Below are 6,000 nucleotides of genomic sequence, written 5' to 3' on the forward strand. Positions count from 1 at the left end.
CAACAAGCTGCTTTCAGCCAGTTAAAGAACTGTCATCTCCTCCCCGGGACAGTGGATTAAGGACTGCACCAGTCATTCCACCTGCTGTCTGCTGGTAGCTCTGGCGCAGCTGATGAAGTTCCCTGAAATTCTTAGAGGACTTGGGGTCCAAGTTTCAGGAAACAACTCAAGTGTAACATCTGGTAATCCTAAAAGAAAAAGCTATACAATCCCAGGAAAGCACTACCTGTACACCCAATTCTCACTTCACCGTACTTTATAAACACACCAAGTAGAGCTACCTTCCGAGCAGTGAATTCACCTCAGCTGCACATCTGCCTGTGTTCTCCTTCCGGAGAGCTGAGAGGCCTCCACGATTCCGTCACCATCAGAGCCATTACCCAAGACCGTGGGACTGTGGGTAGCAGATTTTGCTGCTATTTTGCTCTACATTACAGGCATAAATAAAAGCCTGAATGGTCCTTTTGGGGAGGGGGGGACTCAAGAATCTCTAGCAACAGTTATCTAAAAAGGATTTTAAATCGATCGTTAAAATTGGCCTAGAAATATCAATTAACTGAATACTTTCCCCATAAAAGTATACCTAGCATAATAGAGAAACATCAAAAAACATACATAAGTCAAAATTATATATACATATAAATACTTTGTAGAGATATAAATACTATATAGAGATAAATCTATATATACAGAGAGAAAGAGGCATTAGTCACCTAAGTTTTGGAAATTTCTAGGATATATTCTGAACTTCCTCTTCAGAAGGTACATGATAAAACCAATATGTAGATATATTTATATAATATTAATAGCAAAAATGAATATGAAGTAAAAGCAGCTATTATTATCTAGATACGCTTTCTTAGGTGTACCCTCTAAAATACAGTGTCATTCAGAACTCCTTTAAAAAGTCATATTAAATCTTTGAATCACAATTGTTATATTAACTCATTCATTCATACACGTGACCTGCCTTTCCAACATTATCCTTAAGTACCCAAATATCGAAAGATGAAATGAATTCCAAATTCACCATAACTATACCATTACAGTGAGAGCAGAAAATTGGCATTTATACTTTTGTGCAATATTGTGTCAATTAACTGTCTTCCGGTGAAAATAATCATGAACTGTAAGTATCACAGAGTGGCTGAAAATATTTTCTTAGCATAAAACATATACAAGACTAGCAAATAACAGAGTCTTTAAAAACAGTTTTACACAATGACTTTTAGCCATTATCTTTAAAGTAAAGGCCTGATTCCAATTTCATACCTCCATTGCTTGAAAGCAAAGAGATTTCTTTGCTCAAAATTTATATCATTTTTCCTCTTCCAATGTGAACATATTTAAGCTCCCATAGGAACAAGTTTAAATTTCTTGATCTCTAAATGTGGTAAGTCAAGCACTATTAGACCCACCAGCCTCTGACAGTTAGGACAGGGCTCAGGTAACCACACGGCTGACTCCTGAAGTAACTACTTCCAAATTTATTGTACTCAAATAAAATAACATTGTTTTTGTCTTTTAGAGGTTTTAGAAAACTACGATTTTATAGAATGAATCACAAACTGCTATGCTAAGTGAAATTTAAATAAAAACTATCTAATATTCAGCAATGGAGATTAAAGATTTTAAGATTTTCAATTTAAAATCAAAAGCAAAATTGGATATTTTACATTAAATTTACTATCCTAATATATCCTTGAAAGTTCACTTGCCCTTTAATTTCTCAAAAAAAAAGGGCCTATTTTGTTTCTATAACCATAAATTCTACTATTATAACCCATATACTACCTTTTTTTATACATTCACTATTAATAAGATAGTCTAACGGGGCACCTAGATGATTCAGTCAATTAAGCGTTAAGACTCTTGGTCTGGTCTCAGGTCATGATCTCAGGGTTGTGAGAATGAGTTCCATGCTCAGCAGGGAGTCTCCTTAAGATTCTCTCCCTCTCCCTCTGCACCCCTCCCAATGTATGCTCACCTGCCTGTGCTCTCTCTCAAATAAAATAAATAAGATCTTAAAGAAATTTTTTCAAATAGAAAAAAATTATGATGAAGTATTTTGCCAAAGACTTTATTAAACAAATTTTTTTTAAGATTTTATTTATTTATTTGACAGAGAGAGAGATCACAAGCAGGCAGAGAGGCAGGGAGAGAGGGAGGAAGCAGGCCCCCTGCAAAGCAGAGAGCCGGATGTGGGGCTGGATCCCAGGACCCTGGGATCATGACCTAAGCTGAAGGCAGAGGCTTTAACTCACTGAGCCACCCAGGTGCCCCTTTATTAAACAATTTATCCATGCTTACTATTTTCTTTTTCTAGTACATTGACCTGTTCACCTGAAAAATAAACATCCATGCATACAATACAGTACATTAAGCTATAAAAATAGGTGGTTCATTTTGCTAATTGACATGTCAAACTACAAATGAAATATTCACAATTACCACGTGTGAAACAAGTTCATACATTGCAGACAGCAAACAGACAATAAATTAAATGTTGGTAAACGTTTGTAAAAAGTAAAATAACACAAACAAGATCCCAATGCTAAGAAGTCAGAGCTAGAATTTGAATTCAAGCCTGTTGTTGCCTTGGACATAAAAGATATGCAACAAACACTGGTTGAATCATTTCTTGAAAGGCTCCTAAATCTACCTTCTAAACTCTTAAAAGGAAACTGTTGTGGCCTTTGGGAAAAGAAAGTTTGTTTGTACACCATAAATGTAATTTTAGTCCCTCAAGTGTTATTTCCGAGAAGGAAGCCAAATTCTGCAAATATATTTGGTAACTTCTCATAAAGGCAAAATTGAGCTGGACTTAAAATATAACTGGTCCTAACTATAAATATAAACCAAAAGAAAAACATACTAATTTGCTGATTGTATTTTTCTGAAAGAATGACTCAGCTTTAACCATAACAAAATCTTATCCAATACAAAGATTAAAATTTGATTAAAGCTATGATTCAAATGCAAAAGTAGTCATTGTTTTACATTAGATAGATACGTCACTGTAACACGTGTATACTAGATATAAATATTACTATTTTACCCCATAATCTCAATTGAATCAACCCAGTAAGAAACTCTATGACCTTTCCTTTTCCAAAAACCTACTAACCTAACTTCATCTCTTCAATGCTCACAGTAAACTTGTAATTATGGAAAGAAAAGTTTCTTTACTTTGCAAGTGGAAAAACTGAAATCACAGGGAAAACAGTTTGCCAAGGGTGATTCATGAAGTCAGTCTCAGAGGGCAGACTGATACTCACGATGTCAAACTCATCAACCCAGGGGAAATAAACCCGTATTAGCGCACTGTACCGTCCAGCCTCCGAACTCACAACAGCAAACCGACCTCCCTGGAAAGGAGGGAAGGAAAGAAAGAAGAAGGGACGGAAGGAAGGACGGGGACACAAGTTTAACACACAGAAGGAGGGTGTGAGTTGCAGGTAAGGCTCCGAGTTCCTGCCTAATCTGAACTTGGTCGCAGCAGGGCCTTCGGAACTGGGCACATACTGTGTGAAACCGTGAGATCACCCCAGTTCTACTCTCACAGCGGAAAGGGCAAGACCTACTCATGGGGGCCACTTGTGACGGACACGTTTTCCTGTTTAAGTGCATGACCCGAACCTGTGCCACCCGAGAACGCCTAACTGAAGTGTTCGATGCAGGTGGAAAAGCATCCGCTCCCCGCCCCAGTCCCGCATTCTTACCGCCACGGAAACAAGGAAAGTCAAGGTCAGGGGACTGAAGCGTAGCAGGCCGAGCCCAGGCTGAGGAGACCCACGGCAACAAAACGCGAACTTGAACACGTGGGACCCGCACAGCCGGCGTCAGACCGGGCCACCGCACTGCACCGCGGGCGGAGGGTCAGACCCCCAGCGCCCCTGGCACCACCTCCTGCCCCTGGGCTCGGTTTGTTCCGTTTGCCCAGAGAGCTGACCCGAGTCACCCGCACACTCTCGCCGCAGAAGAAACCCGGGTTCAAACCCGCGTACCAGCAGCTCCTTCCCCGCCACCCCGCACGCTCCCCGTCTCCCCCATGCCCGCTGCTGCGCCCGGCCCGCTCCGGCTGCCGGCCAGGCCCCTCTCCAGTCAGCGTCGGTCGTGAGGACTCGAACACGGGTCAAGGAGGCCCTCGGTCCCGCGGCGGGGGCACCTCGGTCGTGCGCGCTCGCAGCAGGGCGGGGAGTCGCCGGCGCCCGCCCGACGCCGGGTTTTCCGGCCGGGCTGCGGGCTCGTGCGGGGAAAGGGGCACGGCCGGCTGGGAAGGGGCGATCCTCGAGTCCGGACCTCCCCACCCCCCAAGCTCCCTGCCGTCCGCGCCTCCTTCAGCACCGGGGCGCGCGCTCGGCGTCGCCTCCGGAGGTCGGCGCGGCGGTGTCCCCGCGCTCGGGAGCCAGCGGGACACCCACGACCAGAACTTTCTCGCGCGCGCGGACGCGGCGTCTCCCCGCAGCAGCGGGCCCGGAGGGGACCCACGCAAGGCTCCGGGGGACGGCGCTGCGGTCCACCGACCTGCACACCGCGGGCGCACGCGGAGTGCCCGAAAGTAGAGCGAGTCCCGCCGGGAACACTGCGGGGACGCGGGAGGAGCCCCGCGCGGGCGTCCCGCACGCTAAGCGCGCCCGCAAGTCCCACAGCCGCGTCGTCCCTGCTCCACCCGCACCGCGTCCGGCTTCCTGCTCGGGCCCCGCCACCTCGTCCCGCTCGGGCCCCGCCACGTCGTCCACACGCTCCGGGACAGCCGGCCCGGAGCCCACACCCCGCACACGGGGAACCGGCGCGGGCCTCCGGGACCACAGGCACACCGGCCGCCCCGGGTTCTGCTCCGGGCGCCGAGCCGGCCCGTGGGGAGTGGACCCGGCGGCGAGCCCGGCTGCTGACCGAGCGCCCTGGTCCCCTCGCCCCACCGCGCCGCGCCGCGCCGCTAACTCGGCGCCCCCACAGGGAACCGCTGGACCCACGCAGCGGGGGCTCCCGGCGCGGGCGCCGCCCCGGACTGGGCCCCCCGGCCCCGGCTCTGAGGACCCCCGAGGCGGCCCGGGAGCGCCGCCCTCCCCGCCCCCACGCCCACTCTGCCCGGCGCCAACAAAGGGGGGTCGCGCTGCGCCAAGTTTCGCTCCGGGGTCGTGTCGCTGGGACCCGGCGACGACTTGCGGGTCAGTCCCGTCGCGCCCGCGCCCCCTCGGCGGCGCCGGTCCCCCCGCCCCCCGCCCCTGCCCCCCGGCCGGACACGCGCCCCAAGTTACCACAAAGGGCCGGGGAGGGGGTCCCGGAGCCGCGCGCCGGCCCGTCCCGCCCTCGCCGGGCTCCGCGTCCCCCCGGCAGCCGCGCCACCACCGTCAACAGGTCTTCGCCGCCTCCGGGCGGGAGGACGACCCCGCGCTCGCGCCGCCCTCCCCCTGCAACCTGCCCGCCGGCGCCCCGCGCCCCCCTGCCCGGCGCCCTTCCCGCGCGCCCCGGCCGGACTGGGCTCCCGCCCGCCGAGGCCCGGCACCGCGCGGCCGCTCCTTACCTCACGCGCCGCCGCAGTCGGCCGCGCTGCGCGTCCTCGGGGCCCGCCGGCTCCGCCCCCGCACGGAAAGTTGCCGGACGTCGGCGCGGACTCCGCACCCCCGGCCGCGGCCCGCCCGCCCCCAGTGCTGCCCGCCCCGCCGCCTCCCGCGCGGCCGGAGCGCTCACTGGCGCGGCGGGGCTGCCGGCGCGGGCCTCGGGCGGGGCCGGCGGGACGCGGGGCGCCCCCTGTCGGCCGGCGGGAGCGCTGGTGGCGGAGCTGGACCCCCGCGAGCGGGACGGGCTGCGGGCGCTGACGGGCTTCCGGGCGCGGGCTGGCGCGGGCGGTGGGACCGAGAGCCGAGCGGGACGCGGGAGAACCGGCCCGGACAGCGGAGCCCTTTCCTGACCGGCGCCGGGACGGAAGCGAAACCACGCCCCCCCCCCGCGCCTCGCCCCCCCCACCTTCCCTGGACCCCCCCCGGCCCCCCGCGG

General features: G+C 53.1%; 1 protein-coding gene across 1 annotated transcript in view; it reads right to left on the reverse strand.

The window, feature by feature from the left end:
• The window catches only part of GULP1 (GULP PTB domain containing engulfment adaptor 1), a 257,041-nt gene extending 251,391 nt beyond the window's left edge, over positions 1-5,650 (reverse strand). Inside the window, exon 1 of the mRNA XM_080798218.1 lies at positions 5,528-5,650. The gene's annotated coding sequence lies outside the window, so the exon portion shown is untranslated. The remainder of the gene's footprint in view (positions 1-5,527) is intronic.
• Positions 5,651-6,000: the final 350 nt, after the last annotated feature.

Source organism: Martes martes (genome assembly GCF_963455335.1).
Source record: "Martes martes genome assembly, chromosome: 3".
NCBI lineage: Eukaryota > Metazoa > Chordata > Mammalia > Carnivora > Mustelidae > Martes > Martes martes.